The sequence below is a fragment of the Aotus nancymaae genome, unplaced genomic scaffold, assembly GCF_030222135.1.
Source record: "Aotus nancymaae isolate 86718 unplaced genomic scaffold, 86718_ANA_hifiasm-v0.15.2.pri h1tg000032l_0, whole genome shotgun sequence".
Lineage (NCBI taxonomy): Eukaryota > Metazoa > Chordata > Mammalia > Primates > Aotidae > Aotus > Aotus nancymaae.
Window position 1 is genome coordinate 25,866,189 of NW_026988445.1, and position 12,567 is coordinate 25,878,755.

The 12,567-nt window shown below is 43.1% G+C and overlaps 1 protein-coding gene and 1 pseudogene across 5 annotated transcripts in view; both read right to left on the reverse strand.

Annotated features, from left to right (window-relative positions):
* The window catches only part of RGS7 (regulator of G protein signaling 7), a 556,614-nt gene extending 545,990 nt beyond the window's left edge, over positions 1-10,624 (reverse strand). For 3 of the 5 annotated variants that reach the window (XM_021666925.2, XM_021666924.2, XM_064383648.1), the window contains exon 1: positions 112-453. The gene's annotated coding sequence lies outside the window, so the exon portion shown is untranslated. Of the gene's footprint in view, positions 1-111; positions 454-10,476 lie in introns of those variants that run through there. The other 2 variants (XM_064383646.1, XM_064383645.1) reach the window with 2 other exon arrangements.
* Positions 6,442-12,544, reverse strand: LOC110567445 (large ribosomal subunit protein eL37-like; annotated as a pseudogene).
* Positions 12,545-12,567: the final 23 nt, after the last annotated feature.

Consider the following 12,567-nt stretch of genomic DNA (forward strand, 5'->3'; position numbering starts at 1 on the left):
GCCCTGCGCCCGCGAACGCTCCCGCTGCGCAAAGCGAGGGCTGGGTGCGGGCCGGGGGCCGGGAGGGCTCTGGGGGGCGCTGCCTCCTCCCAGCCCGCCTCCCCTATTTACCTCCTCCGCCAAGGTCACGGCCCCGCGGCGTCTCCCCTCCCGGGCGGGCTGGGTTCGGGCGGTGTCAGCTGGCGGCGAGCGGAGCAGCGAGGCAGGGCAGCTTCATCACACTCGCGGCGGATGCGGATTCCGCGCCGCCCCGGCTCCCGCCGCTCGGGCGACCGCCACCCTCGCTTCGCCTGGCCTCACCGCCGCCCGTGCACAGGCGGCTCCGGCAGCCGCCACTCGCGCCCGCTCCCCTGGGCCGCCTCGCCGGCTCGCTCCCTCCTCCGCTTCTTCTCTCGGGGACTGGGACCCGCCGAGCGCGCGCGGGAGTCGAGACGCCCGGCCCGTGCGCGCGACTGGGAGGAGGGAGGAGGGACGGTCACGTGGGACAGGGGCGTCCGAAGGTGCCGGCTCGGATGGGCTCGGCTCGGCCGCCGCCACGCCGCCCGGGCCTCCCCGGCCTCCCCGACCTCGCGCCCCGCGGGAGGCTGCAGTCCTGCCCCCGGCGCGGCCTGCGCTTCCGCACACCCCGCCCGCCCGCGCCTGTGTACGTGCGCCGGAGGCCTGGAGAGACCGGAGTTTAACGCCCAGTGTAAGCCGGAAAGGGAGGAAGGCTTCGCGATGGAAGGGTGGGTGGTGGGCGGGTGGGTGATCGAGTGAACGGATGGACGGGTGGACGGGTGGATGGGTGGATGGAGCCCCGTGAAACGCGAGGTTTCATCACATGCCTAACGAGTCCGCTGAAAGTCCTAGAGAAGCAGATAATTTATTATTATTATTATTATTATTATTATTATTATTATGCTCAAATAACAGAGTGGAGAGATACTGAGATATCCCAGTAGTGAAGGAAATGGCCAGGACCAAATGAATCATTCATCCCCACTGCCTGCGGCTTTCACAGCTTCCTCCTAAGTTGGAGAAATGGGAACCAATTTGAAAGCTGCCAACCGGGGGTGAAAATCTTGCCACTTGTGAAACTGAAGGAACATCCCCAAGGCCTGGCTTCTCCCTTTAACACAAGATGCTCAGAGGAACTTTCCTCTTGCTCACTGCCCTTGTCCACTAGCAATTTTCAAAGAGGGTCTGAAGGGCTGATCCTCCTTCATATTGCTGCCACAAATTATTCTGCAAGGATTAAAACGACATGAAGGAGACAAATCACTTTTGCTTGGTGGTAGTAAAGCAACCTGTGTCTCTGGCTTCCAGGAGAAGGGCTGGGCAACTGTAAATCTAGTTTTCCTTCCTCTGCTAGGCTAGGTGTGGAGGAGAGGGAGGGACAGAGGGAGAGGATAATCACGGTCAGCCCTTCCTGACCCCCTGGTCTAGGCAGATCAGCACTGCTACTGAAACAGGGGGCCGTGTGGACCAGTGTATTTCCCCAGCCCCATGCAGGTCTTGTCAGGTTTCTCTCAAAGAGCAAATATTTCTCTAATCTCCTGTTCCAAGTACTGCAGGAGAAATATTGTCCCAAACTACACACACTCTGGTCTGACCTGTCTCCCACTGTATACAAAGATGTGTAAACTCCCCACATCTTTCCACTGTATCCTCTGGAACTTAGAATCTTCTTCAGCAAAATTCTCTTTGTTTTCAGCGTCTCTAAATATTTATTTAACATTCTTGTTCTCCCCCTTTTAGCCCCCTCTCTTCCTTTTTGCTCAGTCTACTCCTGAGAAGTTGATGTGACTTGAGTGAATTGGATTAATAAATTTGCAAATACTACTGGGCGTGCTCACTCAGTTTGACCATTTTCCTCTTAAGAGAGAAGCACCTAAAGGAAGCAGACTTTCTCCTTCTTTGCATCTCTGGGTAAAGGTTCCACCCTCATAGAAATCTGTACCCAAGCACAGCACTGATGGATCATTCTCAACAGCAAACTAACAGAATAGAGCCAATTACACACACACACACAAACACATATATATAAAATATCTCGACACACTTTCCACTTATTGCCTCCTTACTTTCCTGCTTCCCTTTATGCCAAAATCTTTCTTTCCACTCCATCTTGAACCTGTTCCATTTTGTTAAATGACCTCCATGGTGCTAAGCTGATGGTCAATTCTCAGCTGTCATAAAAACTGACTTTTCAGCATAAATAAACCTGGACACCACTCTCTATTATTTCTCTTTCTGTATTGCTGGCTGCTTTTTCTCACCCTTATTGCTTGTTCTTCTTTATCTTTTTGACCCCCAAATTCTGAAATGTCTCAAATCTCTCATTGAGCCTCTTCTCTCAATTTACATGCACTTTACCTAAAGTGACCTAATTCAGGTTCATACATTTCAGTGTTTCATTACTTAACACTAATAACTTCCAAATGTGTATTTTTAACCTGGACCTATCCCCTGAAATCCAGTCTATCAAGTGCTCACTTTACATCTCCACTTGAATATCTAATTTATGTCTGATTCAGCTTTAAGGTAACAAAGATATTGCCACTGCCTTGTATCCTAGGCATAGTATAGTTGCTAGGGCATAGTAGATGCACAATAAACATACATTAATGACATGAATGGATATATCTAATAAGAGTAATCTGATACATTCTTTTGTATTTTTAATTGTTTGTTTGTTTGTTTGTTTGTTTGTTTGAGACAGAGTCTTGCTCTGTGACCCAGGCTGGAGCACAGTGGTGTGATCTCGGCTCATTGCAACCTCCACCTCCAGATTTAAGTGATTCTCCTGCCTCAGCCTCCTAAGTAGCTGGGATCACAGGTGTGCGCCACCATGCCTGGCCAATTTTTGTATTTTTAATAGAGACAGGGTTTCACCATTTTGGCCAGGCTGGTATTGAACTCCTGACCTCAGGTGATCCACCCACCTTGGCCTCCCAAAGTGCTGGGATTACAGGCATGAACCACCACATCCAGCCATGTATTTTGTAATGGATTTTTACATTATCTTATTTAATTCTTACTAACGATCCTATAGAGGTAGTTATAATAGTTATCTCCTTTACATCAATCAACATTAGGGAAGGAGAGGATCAGAAATGTTGGGTTAACTTCCCAATACAACCAACATAGTCAAAAAGTGGCAGTGGTGGTTTGTACTCTATCAACTTCATAAGCTGGAACAAAGTTTCTCAGGATCCTCTTGCCTGTATGCATGTGAGTACCGTCGTCCCAGAGAGGAATCTGCAAGATTTGGTAAACAAAGTGAAACAGTCTCTATTCCTCTCTCAGGGTCTCTGTATTTGCTGTGATAATACATGCAAAGACCTGGAAGGTTCTGGCATATCCTGGCTCTCCCCAGCTTCACACCCAATCTTCCCAATTTCCAGCACAGCGGATCAACAGTAGCCACACACCCATCACAAGGGCCTTAACATGGATCCAAAGAGGCAGTAGCCAGACAGACAAAAGCTTTTCACTGAGTATTCTTTCAGCTTTCTCTTAGGGTGCCCCTCCTGGATGCAGCGGGCCTTCCAGATTCCCCTGAAAGCTCCAACTTGCCTATCCACACAAGGACCTCAGGGAATCCAATAGTGACTTTTCTCAGATCTGTGAATTCCTTCTTCTGGAAAATAACTTTCTCAACAATTGTGTAAGTTCTTACAATACATCTCTTATTACATTAGGTTCATAATGGTTCCACTTTCTGAAAGAGTGGCTGGCAGAGCTCAAATCCAAGCCTTCTGGGTTCTTTTCACTATTCCAGGAGAAATCCAACTTAGGTAGAGAAGATCTTGAAACAAATAGCTACATATATGTGAAAAACTGAATGACAGTGTATGAGCTACTGAAGGAGAGATTGACATTCAAATTGGGCTCTTCAAGGACAGCAGAATATCTACTATATGAAGGGTAAAGGAGTTTCTATTCCAATGCAAAGGCAGGAAATGCTGAAACCCATTGGGAAAATTACTCAACATAAAAATACCATGTATTGAATTTCTGCTATCTCTAACCATATTAAAAATAATCTTACCATAGCTGACAAAATTTACCCTATAAGGTATGTAAAGATACCACTGTCCTAGTTAGGAAGGCTGTCCATGGTCAGATACCTTCTAAATATCAAAGCCTTGACTCAAATATGCCTGTGTGTGACTGTAAAGCCCTGTGAAAAATTATGCACAAATGCCTCCTAGCAACAGTATGAGTTTAAAAAAAGCTAGCATTCCCCCATCAAGGTGCCTCTCATTCTATTCTCTCCCTCATCTTCCATCCCTCCACACATCTACCTCTCACCATGCTCTCTGGGCAGTTATGACTCAAGATTGTTTGTGGCTAAGTACTGTTGCCAAGCAAATATCAAGAAGGAAGATTCAAGAAATTGCGTATTTCACAATTTTCTACTGTTATTTGTTAAGCCTCATTAGACAACTCAGAATTTGTGTTACTGCATATTGGAAACAAAATTATGTCTATCACCTTAATGTTTTGATGACTGATGTTTTTCAAATATAAACTTAGTGAATTAGACTAGACCATCTTCAAAAAATCCATCATAAGATTTAATGTGTTCTCTTTTGTGCTTGCTTTCTAGATAATGCAGACCTTTATGTTGTAAACAAGAAAAAAAAAAAGTAAGTATGGATATTGTGGAGTGGGTTGTTTTGTTTTGTTTCATTCTTTAAAAACCATGTGCATATGTGATTCCCAATCATTATATCCACAGCATTTTACTGTTTTTCTTTTAAGCCTGTATTTTATGAATATTTTTGTCAAACAAATTAAATGGTAATAATACAGAACTTCAAAACAGCAGATGAACAACCTGTTACCTCATCAAGGTAATGAATTGCAGCCCAAATAAAGACATAGCGTCAGTTTTTTTTACCTTGAGAAAAATAGTCAATTTTTAACATTTTTTGGAAATTCAGGAAATAGTGTCTATTTTTACAAATCATTATGAGTACAGGAATTCCAAATCTATTGATATAGACTTGCTTTTTCCTTCCTTTTTTCATTTAACAAAAACTTAGTCATGTATTTATTGTCCATGAAGCATTCTCAGGTTTCTATGAAGATCATAAAGAAATAAAACAGGTGAGTTTTGTCCTCAAGGAGCTCCCAGTCTCATTCAGAAAATAAGAGTCTTTCCTTTCTCTCACAGCTCATGTGCAGTTCCATCAGCAAGTCCCATTGGATCTACGTAAAAACTGTATCCAGGTTGGGCATGGCTCACATCTGTTATCTCAACAGTTTGTGAGGCCAGGCAGGCAGATCACAAGGTCAGGAGATGGAGACCATCCTAGCCAACATGGCGAAACCCTGTCTCTACTAAACTACAAAAACTTAGCCGGGTGTGGTGGCACGCACCTGTAGTCCCAGCTACTCAGGAGGCTGAGGCAGGGGAATCGCTTGAACCCAGGAGGCAGAGGTTACAATGAGCCAAGATTGCACTCCAGCCTGACGACAGAGCGAGACTCCGTCTCTCAAACAAAACAAACAAAAAAAACTTGTATCCAGCATCTGGTCACTTCTCAGTATCTCCTGTTTCCTCCCTGCTTTGAGGCACCATTGACTCTCTCCTGGTTGAAGGCAGTGACCTTCTAACTGGTCTCTGCTTGCATCCATTCCCATCTATATCTGTTTTCAAAATAGCTGCCAGAGTGACCATGGCCCTTCTCTACTTAAAATCCACCAAACACCCCATGCTGCATACAGGGCAAGAAGCCTTTAAAATGCCAACGAGGCCCTTCTTGAACACTCTGCTGCCACATCTGACCCAGTTTGTGTTCCTTTACATCTTATTTGCTCTGTTCCAGCCACACTGGATTCTGGATTCTGTAAACATTCCTCCTGGATTCTGTAAACATTCCAAGCATGCTGCCACCTCCAGGCTAATATTAGCACTGGCTGATCCCTCTGCTTTGAATGCTCTTGCACCAATGGCATCCTCTCAGTGAGGGCTACTCTATCTACCTTATATAAAACTATGTACCTTCCCTGCACTCTTTCTCCTTACACTGATTTACTTGCCTTTCAGAGCATTTCTCTCCTTCTAACATACTGTACAATTTACCTACTATGTTTGATGTCTGTCTCCTCCTAGAAAAATCTGAGTTCCATAAGGTGAGAGATTTTTCTTCTTCTGTTTACACTGCCATATCGTCAATGTCTAGAACAGAATCTGATATGTAGTAGGCATCCAGTAATTATGTGCTGATTTACTGGGTGAATGAGTCCATTAGCATGATTCTGTTTGAAACACTGGGTATACTAGAAGAACCCAGTCAACAACACTGAACCAGAATGAATTAGCATCAAGTTCCCCTGTGGATGGAACTGCTCTTCCAAGCTGTTTCCTATGTGTCATAATGGGAAAGACTAATTCCTCTTCCTAACACACACACACCCACTTCACAGAGGAATGCTTTGAGACGTAATTAAATGGTAACATGGAGAAAGCATTTGATTTTCTAAGAGAAGCACTTTATTAATTTGAGGCTTTTATTGTGTGAAAGAATTCTAAGCAACACAGGGGCAAGTACAGACATGAGAACAATGTTAAAGGGATTATGTTGTTCACAATGCTACATTGGCATTTTAGGAGATAATTGATTTAAGATTAATATAAGCTGCATAAAAAAGAGCAAAACAGTTTGGGAAATCTTACCCTAAATGACAAGTTTTAAAGAAATATCTTCTTGTTTGTGATCAACTCTCAATTATTTACAGCACAATACCCTCATTAATGAATTATTCTTCACTTTTCCTATCCTTTCGTCCATTTTGTGGCTGTTTTTTCTGCTAATTAGAAATTCCATACTAATGTCAGAGAGTTGATAAAGAAAAAAAAAAGTAAAAATTAAGATTTGTCTTCATCATGAGTTTATTTCTCGCTCCTTCCAGTTGAAATGTTTAAATTCTGATCTTGAGTTTTTTCAAAATTACCCAATTGTAAAATGTCACATACTTTTTAATTAATGAGCAAATGAATTGAGCACATATTATGAATGAGATGTGGTATAATGTTTGTGAAGGAATACCAAAAATGTTGAGACTTCTTCCTGCCCTTTTGACATAATGGAACACCACTAGAGAAGGTGTCAAAATGTAGGAGCTCTGGCCCATCTCCACTGCTTAAAATCAAGGTAGCACTGGGCAAGTAATTTGACCATTTTAAGTCTCAGTTTCCTTAATCATAAAACAAAATGTATATTATCTGCCTTGTCTTGCTCTGCTGTGAAAATCTTTTTATTCCAAGGCAAATGAAGTATTTGGAAAGAAAGTCTGGCAGTGGTCATGTTGTCCATATCAAGAGATACAGTGGCCTAGAAATTAACCACCATTTCTGTGGAGCAGATATTGGGAGCAGCTGTAGCTACAATGATGGAAAACAGTCTATCCGGCAGGTAGTGTGTGGTGTCCAGAGTGTAGAAACAGGCCAGGTGACTGGATCCAAATGACACCTTGAGAGATGAGAGAGGCAGTGTGCCCCTAGGAGGGCAAGGCACAGCAAGAACAGGCCACACCTGGGGCTCTTAACAGGCAGCTTATGGGAGCAGCAGAGCTCCAGCAGCTGGATGACAGAAGTCATTACCCCTGAAGGTGAAAACCACAGAAGAACTCATCACCTATTTGGTTTCCAAATTACTAGCCAAGGAGGAGAGTCTAGATTGAAAATGATAGATGACATAATTAGAATAATAAAATAAGAAAAATGAAGGCGATTACTCTCAAATTACAATGAAGAAATTGGGCTTTCATGAACTGGATTTACTTTCTCCAGGTTACACACAAGACACAATCAGAGCCAGGACCTAAACCCTGGTCTTTAGATTGAGATATGGTGTTCTTCACATTATACAAGAAGAAGCAACTCTCTAAGAGGCAACAGAGACCTCAAATAAGGGAAGAAATAGTAGAAGGGTGCTCGAGGCTGGTCATCACCAGAATCAGAGCAGTCCCAGTCATTAACACTGAGAGAATTTGGAAATGAAATCCTTAGCAACTTTTAAAGCATGGTGGAGAAAAAAGATAGTAAAATAGAGGCAATTTGCCTGAAATGAGGGAGAATATGGATGTACAAACTGGATTTGTGCCCAGAACCCATCCACAGGAAAATTCTATCATAGAATCCAACAAATGTTGACTGAGCTCCTGCACTATAGCAAGCATCATGGTAGTCTTTGGTGATGAATGAATGAACCTTCCCATGGCAGAGGCAGGTAGGAGAGACCGATGTGTAAAGCACTGTAGTGCAATGTGCTAAGTGAATGTGCATACAAAGTGTTAGGAAAGCATATTTCCCAAGAAAAGGGGACATTTTGGCAGGGTCTTTAAAAATTGATGAGGGATCTTCCGGATGGACTACGAGGAGGAAGAGTGCAACAGCATTTCAGGTGGGTGGAATAACGTGTCAAATCACAGAAGCTTGAATAAAGGCAAAGGTTTGATGGACTGCAAAATTTGGGGATGGCTGATATCAAAGAGAGGAAGCAACATATGGGGATTGGAGGATGGAAACAAGGCTGGTCTATAACTTGTGGACAGATTATGAAGAACCTACAGCCTGTGCTGCAAAGTTGAGCTTTAACCAGTCAGTAAGTGGATGAGTTTTAAACCCTTAAAGAGAAAAGTGGTGAACACTGAGCCACTGAATGTTCGCAGACCACACCTCATGCCAGACTAGCCTCGTTTCCTCTTTAAATATGGTCTCTAGACTGTCAAATGAGGGCTATATTAAGGCAATATGTATTATTCAGCAAAGCATTTGACAGGAGACATTTCATTTTAGCTTTGAAAACATAGTGCTAAAACGGGCAGCTTGAGTAACAGTTCACTGGACTCGTAATAGGCTGAGTGAGGCTGGCAAAAAGAGCACTGATGAACTGACCGGGCACACTGGAAAGGAGAGCTCCATGAGTGAGACTCAGAGCACTGCCCTCAGAATGTCTCTGTCCTAGCTGGGCCTGGGCACAGTGAACTCATGTGAGGGAACAAACAGCCCATTGGACCAGGACTCAGAGCCCACTTCTGTCGTGTTAGAGCTGTGTGATCTTAATCTCACTGACCCTCAGTTTTCTTATTTTAAATAGGTGGAAATAATAAAACCTACCTCACAGGACTGCCATGGGATCAAATGTGATAGTACCTCTTGGTAATCTAGCACAGTGTCTGGCACATAAGAGGACCTATACAGAGGTTAGTTCCTTTCTTTCCTCAAGTTCTTGATAAAATAGTGGCAGCAGTACCTGAAGTAACTCTTTTTCTTTGAAACTACTAAAACAAAAATGCCTAGAGAACTTGGTTACCCAGAAATGCCAAATATCAGTACTCTCTGCCAGTGGTGCCAAAATCACCACTAAAAGGCTCTTCAGAATTTGGGACCACTTCTGAGTGTTGCTGAGATGATTCACAGTGACATGTATAAAGCTAGCCTCCTTTAGCCTCTTTAGGAGAAAGATGTTAAATAAAAATGAGCAAAATTTCATTCATACCATTCTCCAGCAGAAATGCCACATTTAAGCTCGGTAATACATTACTTCTTTCCCTGTGGCATATCCCAAGGGGTTCTTTAGCTCCATGTTCTGCAAGACTGTGCCTGTCACCAAAAATCATGATGGGACACCATCCAGGACAACACATATTAAAGAGGCGAGACAGACTGGACAGATGCCAAACATGAGGGGCTCCCAGGGACAGATTTGAAGAGACAGCAGGAGGCTGTTACAGCAAACTTGCTTAAAAAGTATGGTCATCTTACCTTGCTCATGAGTTGAATTTAATTATGTTGTAATGCCACTGCTTTTTTCATTTCTCTAATGCATTATCAAGGACAGTCAGAGCCATTTAGCAATCTATAGAGCCCTTCAGTGATCAAGAACTGAATAACGCCCGTTGGCATGGAGAGCCAGTTTGTAGTGAATGAAAATGGACCCTTTCAGCACTCCAGGTGAAGAGAACAAGAGGTCTTCATATTTCAAACAAAAATCCTCAAATATTTATAATCTCATTCCTAGCATAGTTGAGAGAGCAGCAAAATCACTGACCACTGACCCTTGATCAGTATGCAAGATGGCTGCTATAGTTTGGATACTTGTCATTCCCAAGCCTCATGTTGAAACTTCACCACTGATGTTACAGGTGGGGCCTAATAGGAGGTGTTTGGGTCCTGGGGATGAATCCCTCATGAAAGACCAATGCCCTCCCGGGTTTAGGGGATGATTGAGTTCTCTATTAGTTCCCCCGGAGAGCTGGTTGCTAAGAGCCTGGACAACCTCCTTCTCTCTTGCTTCCCTCTTATCATGTGATCTCCGCACGCACCAGCTCAGCGCCTCCTGCCTGAGTGAAAGCAGCCCGAGGCCCTCCCCCGAAGCAGATTCCTGCACAGTCTGCAGAACCATGAGCCAAAGAAACTGCTTTTTTTATTTTTTTAACCAGAACATTTACTGCATGACTAATCGCTGAAATTCTTACCATGCACTGGCTGCCGCAACAGCTGCCCTCGTGGGCTGAGGTGTTGTTCCTCCACGGACTCCATGCTGGATCTGCCGTATACAACCCTGAGGTGCCTCAGGTGACCAGTCCCGGCGGTACTTCGTCTTCCAGCCCTGGCACTCCTGTTATACTTTCTCTTGCGCTTGGCGGGGTGGCCACATTTGCCACAGGTCCACTTCTGAAGGTGGCAGGCCTCAGAGCCACAGCGGCGGCACAACGGGTTCCTCTCATCGAGACGCTTTCCAAACGACGACGTTCCCTTTACCATCTTGCTTCTGCGGAGACCAGCGAGACCAAAAGCGCAGGCACTTCCGCTCTCTCAGGCTCAGCAGCTTCCGCTGGGGGAAGTACTTCCTGCCGAGCACGATACGGTGTTCTCAAGCCATAAACTTCTTTTCTAAAATAAATGATCCAGTCTCAGGTATTCCTTTATAGCAACACAAAATGGATGAAGAAAGTGGGCCCTTTCTGTCACTGGATGCCCTCACGGTGACACTTGATTTTCTGGCCTTGACACATCCAGGAGCTATTTCTCTAACCAAGACATGGCTGTATACTTAAGCTATTTTCTTCCAAGAGACATGACTGGGCTAAATTTAAGACCCATAAATTAGAGGTAGAAAATTGGAAAATACAAGAGAAGCATAAATAATTGTTAAGATCATACTAGATAAGAGAATGAGACAACATACACAAAACTAAGGAAAATTCTTTCAAAACAGGAAGGATAAGAATTCTACAAATTACCTGCATGAAGAACAGGGAAATAAAACATCTGAAGAAAAATAATAATGATAGGAAAATTCCCATGAAGAAGAAATTTATATATCTTGTGAAATGACTTTCTCTCAAGGATGAGTTGTTTAGCTATTTTAAGGAAACTTATTTTGGTGCATTTTTCAATCCATGGATATTTTAATAAATACCACTTTGTCTTCTGAGGAAAAGGAAAAAAAAGAGTGAAGTTTTTTTCGTGTTAATTTCAGTTAATTTCTTAGTTCTGGTTGTTTCAAACATAAATATTCTCTATCATAACACCAGTGCACCCAATCCTTTTGAGGGAATCACAGAGAAAAGTGTATATGAGTCAATATTCCTATATAATTATGAAACATGCCCATCCCTCTAGTCTTGTTTCCAAACATAATTTGAGTGGTGCAAGAACAGAACTGGAACTGACACCCACAAGAAAAGAGCCAAATATATGTAAGTTCTTAGTTTAGAAAAAGAAAAGCAAATGGCCTTAAAAATGTGTTCTACCTAATTCATAAATAGAGTTTAAAACTACACTGACTATGGATTCAACACAATTCCTATCAAAGTCCCAGACACCTTTTGGGGAGAAATTTGTAAGCTGATCTTAAAATTCATATTGAAATTCAAGGGGCCCAGAATATCCAAAACAATCTTGAAAAATATAAACAAAGTTGGAGGACTCACACTTTCCTATTTTAACCTTACTACAAAGCTACAGAAATCAAGACAGCATGGCAATGGGATAAGGTTAAACAAATAGATGAAGGAATTAGATGTGAGAGTCCAAAACAAAACCTATATCTCTATGGCCAATTAATTTTTGGCCAGAGAATCAAGACCGATCACTGGGAAAAGAATAGTTTCTTCAACAAAGACAACTCACACAATGAAAGACAATGTTTCAAAATCATATATCTGATAAAGGATTGCTATCAAGAATATAGAAACAGATGGGGTGTGGTGACTCACACCTGTATTCCCAGCACTTTGGGAGGCAGAGGCAGGTGGATCATTTGAGGTCAGGAGTACGAGACCAGCCTGGCCAACATGGCAAAACTTCGTCTCTACTAAAAATACAAAAATTAGCCAGGTGTGGTGCAACATGCCTGTAATCCCAGCTACTTGGGAGCTGAGGCACAAGAATTGCTTGAACCTGGGAGGCAGAGGTTGCAGTGAGCTGAGATGGTGCCACAGCACTCCAGCCTGGGCGACAGAGCGACACTCCATCTCAAAAAAAGTATATAAATATATATACTTAGTTGTATATATATACTAGTTGTGTGTGTGTGTGTATATATATATATATACTTAGTT